Raw genomic sequence first — 16,295 nt, 5'->3', positions numbered from 1 at the left:
ACCGATTTTTGTGAAATGGCTGATAGATATTTACTTGAACTCGACAGGTATTTTTCCCGATATCTATTACGTTGTTTACTACGTAAGATATTGAGTCGACGTGCTTTCACACCCAAAGTCAATAAAAGCGTGCAATTGATGGTTTCAAAATCATGGTTTATCGACCATTCAAAATATATATGGAAACATGCGTTTATTAATGGTAAATATCTGTTGAACACTCACCTCAAATTGTTTCAAGTTAAGTATGACAGATTGTTTTTTACAGAAGGTCAAAGTATGGTATATTTTTCGAGATTTTTCTCACATGTAACCTTCGTTACTGATTCCTTGACATGATAATATGTAAGATAAACATTAATTTTCCATGTATTATTCCATAACTTGTAATGGAATTGACTGCACATTTATTTTTCTAATTTGCGAAAGACAATAAATACAGGCTTTCAGAGAAAATATTTAATCAACACAACAAGAAATTATTCGCTGTAAAAGTCAGCAATAAGATTTTAAGAGCGCAAAATAAACGACTAGAGATCACTTTCAATATCTTTATTCAATATCGGGAGAAAATAAAATTAATTAACAAATATTCTCGAACAGTTCAATATGTATGAAACATGAAAACAAAATATTAGCAATAGATATAGAACAATAGCTTTTTTATGTAAATGAAGTAGCGCTATGATTATGTAACGTATGTTTCAACACTTACACTACAGTACATCCTTTTCAAGATTATGCCAAAATGATGTCATCATCAGTTATTATTTACGATTTATGTTGCAAAATTATAACGACATCTCTTAATTCAATGGATATACCAATTTTAATAGAAATATAACGTAGACAAGCAAAGAAATTTACCAAATGTGTCTTTTCATCTGAATTTGTTAATTTGCAATAATTATGCGATTAAAAAAAAGTAAAAGATTGATGTTTCGCTATATAAAGCTCATGATTCTTGTAGAAATAACAAACACATATTTTGAAACCTGGATTGCTCTTTGTTATAATAAACAATGAAAATAACGTATGTTTCTTATTTTTCCTTTCATTACTATAAACACATCATATCTATTCAAAAAATGGAAAGAAACATATTTACACATTTCTAACAATCTGTTTACAATAATAATGTAAAGAAAATGTTTAATTTCCCAACATTTTGATTAAATGTATACCTAATCTTATGTTTTTGTTGCTTATTTCGGAATACCTTTCCATAGAAACTGTCAGTATTATCCACCATGCGGTGTTATGAATGAATATTTAACGTGAACCTTAATTAAGACATATAGATGCCCCCTATTTATTTTGAGGTCAAAAGGACAAAGGTTAAACTACTCTGGATAAAAGGTATTGTCTGTTGAGAAGTATTTGCTTAATAGACATCAAACTTGAAACACTGGTGCCCCTTATGAATACATGACCCCATTGGATTTCAAGTCACAAGGTTGAAGGTCATATAAAATGACTGAAATGAGCAGTTGCTTATAAGTATTTTGAGAGATCAAACTTACATGTATCATTATGGTAGCCTTTGACCAGTAGTTAAACCTTTATTTTCACTGTCTATACATACATTCTACCTTAACAGTATTGCCACACGGGGAGCATATAATATTATTTCTAAAACATTTTCTCACGGTTGTTCTTATATTTTAAAACATTTTTTTTCATGGTAGTTATTCTGTACTTCTGCTCCCACAAGCGCCATTTCTGAAAAAAAATAATAAATAAATAAAAACAATTAGAATAATATTACGTAACGGAATTTCTGGTAACATACGTTACACTCAGATAAAATATTTTTTAATGATTTCTCTATAAGATTGCATAGAACAGTCATCAAAGATTAATCCTTTCATTTCTAAGATATATCATCAAAAGATGCTGAATTCTAGCAAATTGATAAATGTAGAGTTGCATAGTTACATGTATAATACATAAGACAGTTGCAGAGAAAAGCATGGCCTGTATTTCTTGCAGAGAATATCTGTATATATGCTAGTGAATACGGGAACAATAATACATTTGTTTCTTCATAACATAGTTGATATTCAACAAACATATCATTAATGATGATACTTTGTCAATATGTAGTTTAATAGTCGATGTCTAATCAAGCATTTCATTAAGTAGCATACGTTACTTTGAGTATGTTACATTTCTTAAATCGAAATGCAAAATTTTGAGAATAATGATAACTTCTTCTCAGTACCACATCCAAATATCGCTTGATGAATATTTTCCCAAAGTTTTGAATATTTTAGCGCCAAAATAGATCAAAAAATAAAGATAATACAAAATCGTTGTCCATACATTGGGTGTTTGATTGACCCTATGATCACAGAATATAATATGGCGGCATGGAGTAATACATACACCAATGCTTAAAATCATACGCAAAAGGTGTTAAACTTTTATTGAATGAAAATTGAGGTAATACAAATTATATTAACGCAAAGAAAATTATAAAAGACGCTCCCAGATTTTTATATTTGCTTGTTCAATTTTAAAAATTTGTTCGGCGACAGTCACGTATGTTACAGAATTAGGGTATCTACTCTTCCTACCAAGGTTATAAGTAAAGGGGAACTAAAAAGTATACTACGCCTAGGGAGTTTGTGGGTCCATGAATGTATAGCACACAATATATATGATTTGATATAGCTTATGTTCTAATAAAGTGCCGGCGACATTTACTGACTTTCAGTGTTCAGGGTTTATGAAGGTCAGTCATCGAAAACTTTCACATACCAACTTGTGGTTGTACCATTGTAGAGTTGCTAGATGTGCCGAATCGCGTTCACATTTCTTTAATGAAAATACCACCGGAGGTCGGTAGGGCCCAAAAAGGCGCCAAAATGTTTTACTGGAAATTTTTACACATTTTGTCAATACCTTTTTAAACATAGATAATTTGTAAAGACATATGTAAGGTGAAGATAACGAACAGTGATCAATCTCATTACTCGTATAAGCAATACAGAATACAGAGTTGGGCAAACACGGACCCCTGGACATACAAAAGGTGGAATGATGTGTCAAGGAGGAGTAAGCACTCCCTGTCAGGTATTGCTTATATATGCCATATTTCTCTCAGGTAGCCTAGTTTGCTATATCCTTATATACTCGAAATGTGATTGTCACATTTGAGTGATTTTTGTAAGTGGACTTGACCAGTGCCGACAGTTACGAACGCCTATTAGTATCATATACAAAATAAATTTACATTCCCCTATCTCGTAATTACGAGAAAAGATCTCGTTATTACGAGATAGGTATCTCGAAATAACGAGAAAAATATGTAAATATTGGTCACATGATATCTTTATTTATATGAGCTCTCCTCTCCTCATGCCGTCAGTGTGTTTTGGATGCTGTTTTATATATAAGAAATCACTTTCCATTCAAAGCATGACAAGTAAACCAATAAAATTTCTAAAAAGTTAACTTACCAAACGAAAGTTTATTCATGCATATAAAGTACAAAGAAAGAAAACGACGATTTATTGTTCTAGCCCTTGTAGGTTTCTGTACTATCAATTAATTAAATCAATTAAATTTTACAAGTTGTACAATGATATAAGCTAATGAAAAAGTTAAACTATCATAATGCTTAGTGTAACTGTGTATGGAAGTTCAAGATTCTTGTAATTCCACCGTTAAGTACACACTTATACCGAGAGATTTTTTGTAGAAATGAGATAGAATGCAAGTGATTTATACATGAAGTGTTACCAGTACATCTTGTCGTTTGGAACATATCATCCTCGGAGACGATATGTAATGTACCCTCTCGGTACATATTTTCCGTTGGTACATATACTACATATTGTCGCCGACGACAATATGCGCCGAGACAAGGCATGATGTTTGCATCACGGTACATACTGTCGTCGAAGACAATAGGTCATTGGAATATATTAATTGGAATATATTGTATGGGAGGGGGGCTAATGTAATTATAGGTATCTCTGTAGAGAGAATTTAGCTTTGGTTAGATGCTGAATTGTTTAATGCGAATTAATATTTGGAATTTTTGTACGATTCCAATACCATTTTCGATGGAGGCCTTGATCGCTTTTTTGTTAATCTCATTAAATGATTACATGTTTGACTTGTTTCATTTTATCTATTGATAAATTTTAATTTAAAATATCTTTAATATGAAAATGTCATTATTTTAGCAAACCACTATCTAGTGTTTTAAGTATATGCATCTTTCTTAGTAACGTGCATATACAGGACTAGTGCCATAGATCATTCTCTCTCTCTCTCTCTCTCTCTCTCTCTCTCTCTCTTGCTCACGCGTACTCAATATCTTAAGTAGCCAGTGCGAAATGATTTTATCATTAAAGATATATGATGGCATTGATCGATAAAAAAGATATACATTGCATGCATTTGAATATATAGTCTAGATTTGTAAAAATAGAATAGATAAATAAAAATCCAAACTTAGTTCAAGAAGTCTCATTCCTACATGTAGATCAGTACCTGATGCTACATGTACATCTAATAATGGTGAGGGTTTGTGTCGGTACATATTGTAGAAGGAGTCATGTACATAACAACTCTCTCTACATATATACAGGTTTCACACCTCCAGTTTACAATCCTTTGAAGTGAAGATCAAACCTCTGTAATAAAACAAGAATAAACACCTGTTGATCTGAGAAATTTTGAAAACACAAAAATTGACGAATAAATATTACGGTTCTAATGATACTAGTTTTTGATTACTGTATAACCCGATGAAAGAAATAAAACCCACAAGAAATGTGCCAAAACATATACATTTCATGATTTTAAAAGTGCGATTTTGACCAGAACTTAACTTACGCGGACCGGACCGTAAATAATAACCTGGAACGAAAATTAGAGATATTTAGCATTCCTAAATCATGCGACACCGGACGACAATATGTACCGTCAGACACTCTTTGAATAAGATCATTTCGATTTGCTGACCACTCAACAAAGACGGAAATAGTACATGTATCAAACGTTTTCAAGTCTTTAAGTTGTGCAACTCGGTTTTATATCAATATTATCTCGTAATTACGAGAACAGATCTCGTTATTACGAAATAATGGAATGTGATTTTTTTTACATGATACTAATAGGCTTTCATAGATAGTAATATATAGGGAGTAAGCTTTTTTTTAAAAAAACACATTTTAAAACATCATCTTTTGCTCAAAATTACAAACTATTGTATGCTAGTGAAGTATTCCGAAGGGTTAGATAATTTGGACAAAATGCAATAAAAAGCTTTTCTTGCATACTTGCAAGTGCATGCAAGTATTTGTAATTTCTTATGAATAAACGCGGAGAAATCATTTATCAATTATATACTGATAGAATGAACTAAGCAAAGATCATAAATATGTATCATTCATATCAATTCTTGCATTTCATGTGCATGATATGTAATGTACATGGCATACTTGTAAAAAAAAAAGTATGAAATGCGGACATTTATTCAACAGGTATCGGAGATGTGCACTTACCGAAAATCTTACATTCTCTTTATTCTGATAAATCCTTGAAACAAAATGATAAACTCTATTTGTATCTCGTTAGAACTTTACAACACGTTGTCATTCCATAATACAGACTGCGGCACACTTTACCCGTGCCAATCAGGATGTCTTCAATCAGGGGAGATATCAGAATTGAATATTTTTTTCCTGCATTGAATGCTTGTCTGATCAGGGAATTTGTAGTTTATATATATCAAGAACCTGATCATACACGTACAGATCAGCTGGTGATCGGAAATATACTTCTCTGTGAAAATACGGGTATTGCATTATACAAATACATAAAAGGAAATATAAAAAAAGAAAACATAATATTACATCGTCTCTTTGGGAATCACAAAATTATTTACGGTCACAGCATGTACGTATTCATTCATTGAACAGGAGAGAGAGAGAGAGAGAGAGAGAGAGAGAGAGAGAGAGAGATACTATCCTACTTCGATGTACATTATAATTTCACAAAAGGAAAGAAAATTCATAATTGTTATAAGTGTAAACTTACAAGCATTATACATTTCCAGCTATTATAAAATTTGCGATTGATAATATATTGGAAACTTACAGGAGTTTATGTTTATAATTGAATTCAACATTAGAAATTTAAAAAAAAGAACATTGGTTTGAACTATTATGTATGTTAGAATAACGGAAAAAGTAAATTGTCAAAAAAGTTGGGAGGACATACCAGGCCCCCTGCCCATCCAATCCATGTATACGTGTCTGATACATTTAAACACATTTAATTCGTATTGAAAGAAAGGTACATATATGCATTTCATTAAATCCCAAAGGAGCTCGAATTTATGTGTTCCCCTATTAATTATTCCCGAAAATTTAGAAACATGCATTCAGTCAGAGCAGAAATGAATTCAAATTGAAATACATCTAGTTTGGATGCAAATGTGGGTTTATTTCTTTTAAGTTCATCAGACTCATTACCCCCCACCCCCCACCCCCACCCTCCCCCTCTATGCAGCTGTGTTTGTATGTTTGTATTGATATCTAAATCAGTATATGTATGCGGATGAAAAATTATGTAATTTTTTTTCTTGACCATATAGATATTCATACTACCAATCAAGAAATAAAATGTTTATGCCCATGCCTTTTGCAAATTCCACATATGCATTACAGTATACCGCCTTGTATCATATCAAATAAAATTTCAACACGAGTTTTACTGATCTATGAGTACTAAAATCTTATCGAATACAACTGAATTTGAAATTTCGAACTACAGTGGTATGTCTATTTTCAGTATAGATCTACGAAATAAAAAGATGCATGAATAAGGTACACTCAAGCCTGAAAGTAATCATTATGGCCTGTTACAGAATTGTTAAAACACACATATGGAATAGTCCTGCAATGCATGCATGCGATTTTTCTGAGTACATGCGTTTATATATTTGTGAATGAAGTTCCTACTCTTAAAAATATCTTGGTCTTTATGCATTTTGTTTTGTGATTTTGTTTTACCATACCTTACACTGTTGCAACGTAGAATGAAATAACCAGGCATATATCGTCATTGGGGGGGGGGGGGGGGGGCGAAAGAAAATAAAATGGAAAATTTGATTTTTCCAAATCTCTGGCCATATGTACTGATAATAAAAAAAGATGAACGAAAGCAGCAATAAAAAATTCCAAACAAACAAGATGTTTCGTCAAATATTCAAAGTCCTGATTAGGGGCGGGAAGGGGGAGGGAGGGTCTTTTACTTTGACTGCCTCAATAATTTCCCCCACTCTACTGTAGGATCACAAATGGAGTTTATCGTTTTGTTTCATGGATTATTCAAATAAAGGGAGTTTTACTACTACTGAGAGTATTTTCGTCAAGTGTACACGTCTACAGATATTACGAGTAAACCCAGGTAAATAGTCGTCCGCATTCGATGCGTTTCCATGGCGAGCATGCATGTCATGTGCATAAGTACAGTAGCATTTAGGTATTTGCATGTTGCTTGAAGTGAGTGTAAATGGTATAAATAGTATGCCCTTTGCTTATTCCATTATATCAATAGATAATAGTTAAAATATTTCTCCGCGTTTTTTGTATAGTTTTGACATGTTCACTGCAACTATACGTACACTCTATATGCATGTGGAGAAAAGCCATTCTAAAATTGATCTAAAGCTTTAAGAATGATTTACTGTACGATATTTTTATTGTAACTTTAAGCATAGCATGGTCTTCTAAAACGTGATTTCATTTCTTTCCAATGTCCTATAAATTAGTATCGGAGATATACGTGTTGCCTGTCGAAGCTACCCGCACGGGTAAATTGGAAACACTGATGTGAAGTGAAGCATAGCAAAACTCGTCTTTGTATATACTATATGAACCCTGATACATATAACAATAGAACATTAATCTAATATGGCGGATAAAAAGAGAACTATTGCAGACACAGAGAATTGTACTATATTCATTAATTCATGGCGGCTTTAATGCGTCAATATAGGTAGTGTTTGTTATTTCGACAAATGACCGGTCACGGTAGCTCAGTGGTAGATCAATCACTTCCTAACAGGGAGGTCGTGAGTCCAAGCCTCATTCGTCCATGTCCGCGTCACACCAAACGCTCGGCATCTCGAAGTAAGAATCATACGTTTTTTCAGATATCATCTTAAAAACGAATGTCCTGTGTCCTATGTCGCGGAGGGCGTTGGTACGTTAAGGAACTCTCACTGCTACAGCCGTAGGTGCTAAGCATAGGTTTAAATCTGGGGTAATTCACCTACAACTGGTAAAATCTCAATTATCGACGGGGCATAAAACAAACAACCAATGAATCGACCTTAAAGAAACGATCGATATTTAAAATTGACAGATATGGTGTCTTGGATATTCCCTTGAAAATGGGGTCTAAGTAGCAGGCGTTGGTAAGTTTTTTCTCTGGTATGGGCATGAGTGCAAGGCATCTAGGTCTAAATTTGCACTTTACCTACCTACCTACTTTGCACTTTACCTACAGGTCAAGGGGGCGTAAAATAAACAATATAAACATTACATGAAAAGTATCCCGTATCACAACAGGCGTTAGCACGATAAAGAAGTCTCAGTATTGCGTGTCAAAACAGGCGTTAGTACGATAGAGAAGTCTCAGTATTGCGTGTCACAACAGGCGTTAGCACGATAGAGAAGTCTCAGTATTGGGTGTCACAACAGGCGTTAGCAAGATAGAGAAGTATCAGTATCGCGTGTCACAACAGGCGTTAGTACGATAGAGAAGTATCAGTATCGCGTGTCACAACAGGTGTTATCAAGATAAAGAAGTCTCAGTACCGCATGTCGCAACAGGTGTTAGCACGATAAAGAAGTCTCAGGACAGCGTTGCGCAACAGGTGTTAGCACGATCAAGAAGCCTCATTACAGAGTTTCGCAACAGGCGTTAGCACGATCAAGAAGTTTTAGTATTGCGTGTCAAAACAAGCGTTAGCACAATAAAGAAGTCTTATTATCGCGTGTCGCAACAGGCGTTAGCACGATAAAGAAATATCAGTACCGAGTGTCGCAACAAGCATTAGCACGATAAAGAATTTTCAGTGTTAAGCCCAGGAGCGCTAAGCACGAGTCTTAATCCCTGGTACTTACCTACAGCTGGTGATGTCTTGATACGAGTGGAAATGTTTTGAAGAAATATTTTTTAAAAATTGAAATATGACCTTGAAACAAGTGGCCCATTGGCAACATCACTCACCTGAGTCACCTTGTTACAAATTGAAATATTTTCGCTGTATATTCGTATGGAAAACTTGCATCCCTAGTGTACCGCCGACCTAACGCCAGGGGCCATAGTTTTTACAAACTTGAATCTGCACTGTGTAAGGAAGCTTTCATGTAATTGTGTACTTTCCTAAATCAGTGGTTCTTGAGAAGAATTTTTTTTATGGATTGCCCTATTCACATGTAAATGTACGTTACTTTTAGTTTTGTTTTCTGTTAAACCTGCAAATACAAGGTTGGTCATTTGTCATGTTCAAAGTTGTATCGAATAAAAATTACATATTTTTTTCCCTCAGATTTTGAAATTATGTTCTTTTAATTTTAGTACTTAAATAGTACTTTAAAACTGAAACAAGTAAATGTTTAGAAGCACTGAAAAATATTATTCAGTTCACATTTCCTTTCATTGTCTAAATGCAGATTATTCAAAACCATTTGTCAGTTCAAGAGCTATCCGCACATTTTCCGTAAAAGTAGAACATTGGTAACATATTTCAGGCATATTATATGTATATCTAAATTTATCTAAATATGATACAGCAAATGAGGGGAGTATACGGTAACGTACATTTTTAAGTGTAAGGTTTTCAAAAAAATCACCTATCTTTGAAATAACACATCCTGGAAACCAGTTAATTGATGTTGAAATATTTTTAGATATCACATATTTAACATAATTACTTTAATTTTAAAGAGAGGTAAACTTCTGTTTTAACCTATAATTTTCAAAAGTTTTATCTCACATTTGTACCCCTTTATTGAGTTTGGGTGGTATGTGTATGTAAAACTTTGATCTCCTATTGTGGCCCCATCCTATGCCCAGGGATCATGATTTTAACAAACCTGAATCCGCACTATCTCAGGAAGCTTTCATGTAAAAGCTAGCTCTTCTGGCTCAGTGGTTCTTCAGAAGAAGATTTTTAAATGACCCCACACGGCACCTTATTTTTGCATTTTGTGATTATCTCCCCTTTGAAGGGGGCATGACCCTTCTTTTGAACAAACTTGAAAGCCCTTCACCGAAGAGAGAATCCGGAGAAGATATCGAAAATGTGAAAAGTTTACAGACGGACAGACGACGGAGAACATGCGATCAAAAAAGCTCACTTGAGCTTTCAGCTCAGGTAAGTTAAAAGAAATCACATGTCACGGCGGGTGTTGTCACGACATAGAACCCTCACTGCTAGGATCCTGAGCGCTCCGCAACTGCCGAGAGAGCAGTGATGAAGGTATGTTCAGTATTCTGTGGGTACGAGATGTATATATATATGTTTGCTATGTAAATAAGGATAACAGTTATGAAAGCGTAAAATTTGTTTATATCAGCCGTTGGGTATACATTAAACTGACCATATCAAGAATAATATTTGTTTGAATGATGAATTTAAGGTCATTAGGTTAATATGAAATTATTTATCAATTTCCTCTTCTGCACGAGTGATACTTAAATAATTGAAGAAAGATGGAGATTATTGAAATTTGTTTGAGTCATTATATTATCAAATACTAATGAACTTACTAATATTGCGTGTCCCAGTAGTTTGGGTGTCTGATAATCATCCTTTAGGCAATATATAAAGGCAGGAATAAGCATTTGTACCCACCACGTGTGGATGAAAGTATGTATTATGTTTCACTGTGCTTAAGAGTTCCACAAAGGGAGAGAAATCTTGGGCAGCTCAGAAATTGCGTATTCCTCTCGTTCAATTTTTGTGACAGCGATTCGTCGATCTATTTCCGTAAAATTTTCAGAGATGAGATACTTATTTGAACTCGATACGTATTCTTTCCGATTTCAATTATGTCATTTACTAAAATAATAACTGTATTTTTTTTTTCAAAGGGTCATTTTGCCCCAGAGTGTTATCGGAAAATATTCAAGATCTCAAGTTCAAATCAGCGATTGTAGAGTTGAGCTTTTAGATGAGTTAAATTGCATTTCAATTTCTTTAAGGGGATATGATTGTGACATTTTTGAAGTCACTGCGCAACTCGAACTAACGTACTTAGGCCATGATTGTCGTGACATACATTGATTATGACTTTAACAAAAGTCATACTTTCGAAATACAAAACCATAAATCATAACAGCTGGGGCCTTACTTTGATTGAATAATTTTGTAGGAATGCCGTTATTACGTGTTTTTAGCAAATATGAGGTAGATCTAACGACATAGGCGCGTGCTTTTCAACGCCATGTTTACGTTGAGAGCAAACAATTAATACGGAACTTTCGGGATATGCCGGAACGACCGATTATATTTGACGTTTATGCACCACGGCCACGTGATAATAACCAATTGTAGGGCAAAGTTGACATCGATACATATGGTGTTTCGCTAACAGACGGACCGTAAAGAGCTATGCGCAGTCCCACGATGACGATTCGTCATTATTGGTGCTTAGTACCTGGGTGTAAATTAGATGGAAGGGTAAAGGCGCATTTAGACGCGTACCATTGGATGCAAGGCGTAAAGTTTTACTGATATATCCTCAAGACATTCCCTAAATTTATTTCCCGCGCCGACTTGCATAATTTGATAAATTGTATTTTCCTATAAAATGGTTGTAGTGATTCCTTTCTTTCAAAGATAGCATTTAAATGCAGGCAGTTGATAGCAATTGAACTATTTCATGTTTGTTTACTTAGTTGGTATTGTAATCCGGAAGTGGCATGCCCTAAAATTACGTTCAGCGCGCGATAAAAGTCAAAGTGGATCCGTATGTCGAAAGTCCCGTATTGAAAAATATCTTTACCCGAGGACTAAACATTTTGTCGGCATATAGGTTCATGTGGTACCGCTCACGTATATACCTCTACCTGTACATGTATATGCTGTCTGTGTCTTGTGAATTGTTTAAAAATTGATTCATCTATGATCATGTAATCCCAAGTACCATACATAGAGAAATACAAAGACGGCTACGAATTATTTAGCACTGAGTTCTGCTTATGCATGGCAGAATTTAGTACCGATCGATTTACTCGTCAGAGAAAATGGCTTCAAATAAGGTGTGCATGCATGCATTTTTGCAAAAATAATTGAGATGAACTTTAGTTGCTTATTTGAATCAAAATTATACATTGTTAGATGTTTGGATTTGAAATTAGATCGGCCGATACGTGTCAAAACACCTATGTCATAAAGCGGAGGAAATGCGGGAGACGCAAAATCAAAACTTATTTATCATCCTGTAGCTGCTCTCATCAAATAATGATTGTAGTCTTTAAATCTAACATAGTACATGTATTTTATCCAATCTAACTTACTATGTCTAATTGTGTGCTGATTTTTTATCGTACCCTCCTCCCGAAACATTTTGCCCTTATTCACTTTCGAAGTACTAGACCAATATGACATAATATCAACAGTATTTTTTAAGCCTATTTATTAAAATATTTTTAACGTAATTAGGCCTAATGAAGGTGAAGTTTGTCATGACAGAGACTATGTGTACAGTGTAGGCTATGCATACAATGCGTATTTCGCTGTCCTCTAAAGATCGACTTTGAAATTGTTCTACAGACATTTGTTTCATACCCCCCCCCCCCTCAATAATACCATGCGGTATTATTAAGGACGGGGAGACCATATATAAAACAAGTGCCTGTGAATCGCTCAGCTAGCTCCGCTCCGACAGAGGAAATACGGGAAATTGCATAGTTTAGGCCTATTCAATGAGCTAAAGAGTCTTAACTTAACTTGGGGTGAAGCAGAGGCAAAAACAAAAAACAGAGCTGAGTGATGAAGTCTTGTATTGACCTTATACTCCAACTGGAGCGAAGAGGATAGGTAGGCCTATTCAAAATAAGTCATCAAATATCAGAAAATGCAATACTTTGGGGCGTTTATCTTTATGAAAATTTCTACTACATGAAAACTTACCCTTGCATGCAACGTTATCGCTAATATTAAAATCGATACAAGAAAATAAGTATTTATAAGCAAGAGACGAGTCGCGATCCATAAATCGTATCATATGAAATGTCGCGTTTGATTTGTGTATGCTTTGTTGATAGGCGGATGAAGCAATACACCCCTTTCCCCAGTGAGAAATGTATTTCAAATTGATTATGACAATGCTTACTTGGAAAACCATTAATTCAAATATAATATTTTGTTTTAATCTATTATTGGATCACCATGCAGAAAAAGCTGGTTTAAAACAGTGATTTTCGTACAAGTAGATTATATACGTTTTCCTTGACACCGATAAAATATTATGTGTATCAAACCGAAGTATCTTATTGCACACGTTAACTTAAATTCCATAGAAGACCCAAAACAGAATCGCGATGTAAATGTCCCGGTAACTGTATGGTTGTCAGGGGGGGGGGGGGGTACTAAACCAGGTTATACAAAAATAACCTGTGTTCCTCAATATGAATTTGACCAATCAGAGATTAGAATACAATAAGAATTAAATTATATTTAAGAAATAAGGTATCATTTTAAAATATGGGATAAAAATAGGGGTTGGTCACGTGATCAAAGGGGTTATGGAAAATTTGATCATGTACAAACCCGTATTTATATCCCGTTAGATATTTTAGAGTAATACCTTATTTCTTATATTTATATTTTTGACCAATAACCATTGCTGAATTGTGTTAACAATACGTTTCCATACATTTCACATTGTTGACCTACATAACCCTTCGTTCAAAATGACGAAAACATAAAGCAAAGTTCCATCAAATGAAGAACTGTTTTTAATTATTTTAATTATCTTAAAAGACGCTAAAAAGCAAGTATATCAACAAATACATATACATTAACCCATAAGTATATAATGGAAAACTCTTCCTTATGTCTAATTGGGGGAGGTGTGTGTGTGTGTGATTTGAACGAGGGATTGCGCAACGTTACACTTGTACAGTTGTGATGCGCTTTCACTTTTTAAAGTTGGAGACGTAGTTGGTAAAGACCGACTTTGAAATATATTTTGTGGACATTACGGAGTTAACAGAAGACTACGGTGGCGGAACATGAATGATAGGGCGGTAGTCGACAGGTGTAGGCAAATAATTTATAGAAAGGGCAGGGGATTTAAACAATATTTTATTATGTATAATACATAAAAGGAGTGGACAACAGGCGTTGCCTATGTAAGCCCTCCCCATACAAATAAATGGTCAAGGTCATACAGATATAGTTATTATATAATGATAATGAAACAATATAATATTTTAAAATACATTGATATGTTTAACAGTTTCCATTTCTATGATATTTTAGAGCTTGATGTATGACTGACAAATATAATTTAGGTATGGATATAGAAATTTACTACACAGGAAAAAGATATAAACAAGTTGGTTATGTGGTTTGAAAATGAAAGATTTTAAGAAATTAAACGAATATATTTGAAGACAAGATAAATTCATGAACAATTTTGAAAATTGAAACATTTTGGTTATAACTGAGACATGGGATACAGCTCAAATGAATCTCCGTAAAAAACTGATCACTTCGCAAAGAATGTGGAACTGCACGAAGGTAAGCGATGGTTTTAATTTGGATTTATAATTGTTGACAAACATGAGGTCACTGGACGCTTCTGTTGACTCGATAAATTTCTGTAATAGGTTTTCAAAGACGCCTCACTTCGATGTCCCGACATAAACTTGGAAACCGACATCTCCCCATGGCTGGTGTAGATCTTAATGCACTTTGACGACCTATCATCCATAAATCCTGTGAATGACTTTTTTGCTAAAGCCTAATGCCATCGTCTAGCAGTAGGTACAATCCCGCATCTTCAATGACCAGGGTGAAGTTGTAGCAGACGAAATGTTTGACATACATTACTAAGACATGTTTTACAGAAATTGCTTTTATCAATTATTAATGAAAGTCCACTGCTTGGAATACAAATAAAATCATAAATACATTTTGTGATGTTGATTCCATCTATTGATAGATCTGTAGTGAGCGAGAGCGATTGCTAGATGTGTATTGCGTTTGTAAAAGTAGTACTTTTAACAAGTGTTCATCCGTATAGCCTGTTGACCCCGTTGTGAATTTATACAGTGATAAATACGTATTGCTCGTAATAGAGATATATAGGAGAAAACAATTGAAGTATGTATATATAAATATATATATAGATAGATAGATAGATAGATAGATAGATAGATAGATAATAGTTACTTTTCGCAATGATCGGTAAAAGTATAGGTAAAAAATAAAAATGAAACACGAAGACGTCTTTTTTTTACCTATATATATATATATATATATATATATATATATATATATATATATATATATAAAGCACTAAAAATGACCAAATGTGCCCCGTGTCCATCCTTAAATCTATTGACGGTTAATCCTTCTCTATTCTGTAAAGAAGACGCTTTGTATTGTTTAAAGACGTTCGCATCTGACATTTGGAGTAATGTCATTTAATTGGAAGTGTGTATTTAATTTCTGCGTTGATGGAGAATTAAAGGAAACTGAAAAGAGAATTTTCTATTGACGGCTAATTCTTTTAAAGAAGGCACGTTTGGGGGGAGTTAACAATAATGCTAGAATCTTAAACCCATAAGCCTATAGTGTACAACACCTACGTACACCACCCTTTTTGATTGATTGATTGATTAATTTATACTATTATTATTATTATTTGGAAATGAGGATTAAACTGAAAACATCACAAAAGTTCGACTGACTGTTATATTTAGAATTAACTCGAACGGAAGTTCGCAATGTCAAGTTTTCTATTCGTTAAGATGTGTTACAGGAGGGCACTTAGCTTAATGAATATCACTTACAACAGTGAATCAAAATACACTTATAATTGACCGAAATCCCCCCAGCACGCGCTGTACTCCAGACGTCTGTGTGCCAGTAACGATTATCACCACGGTGTTGTTTTTCTGGGGCAACTTTAACTGTGTCTATTTAATGGCGGATATACAGTCATTATAATGAAATTTACGTTTTCCTGCTTTGATGAGAACTAGCTAAATGAAAATAAGCAAAGTCAGTGACGTGATCAAAC

The 16,295-nt window shown here is 34.1% G+C and overlaps 1 long non-coding RNA gene across 1 annotated transcript; it reads right to left on the bottom strand.

The window, feature by feature from the left end:
* Positions 1–537: 537 nt before the first annotated feature.
* On the bottom strand, positions 538–5,658 carry LOC125666566 (uncharacterized). The gene is made up of 2 exons (XR_007366738.2): positions 5,523–5,658; positions 538–1,722 (listed from the first exon to the last, which is right to left on the bottom strand). It is a non-coding gene; the product is annotated as an uncharacterized LOC125666566 (long non-coding RNA).
* Positions 5,659–16,295: the final 10,637 nt, after the last annotated feature.

The sequence above is a fragment of the Ostrea edulis genome, chromosome 10, assembly GCF_947568905.1.
Source record: "Ostrea edulis chromosome 10, xbOstEdul1.1, whole genome shotgun sequence".
Taxonomy (NCBI): domain Eukaryota; kingdom Metazoa; phylum Mollusca; class Bivalvia; order Ostreida; family Ostreidae; genus Ostrea; species Ostrea edulis.
The sequence above is the reverse complement of the archived record's forward strand: the minus strand, read 5'-3'. Positions and strand labels throughout refer to the sequence as shown.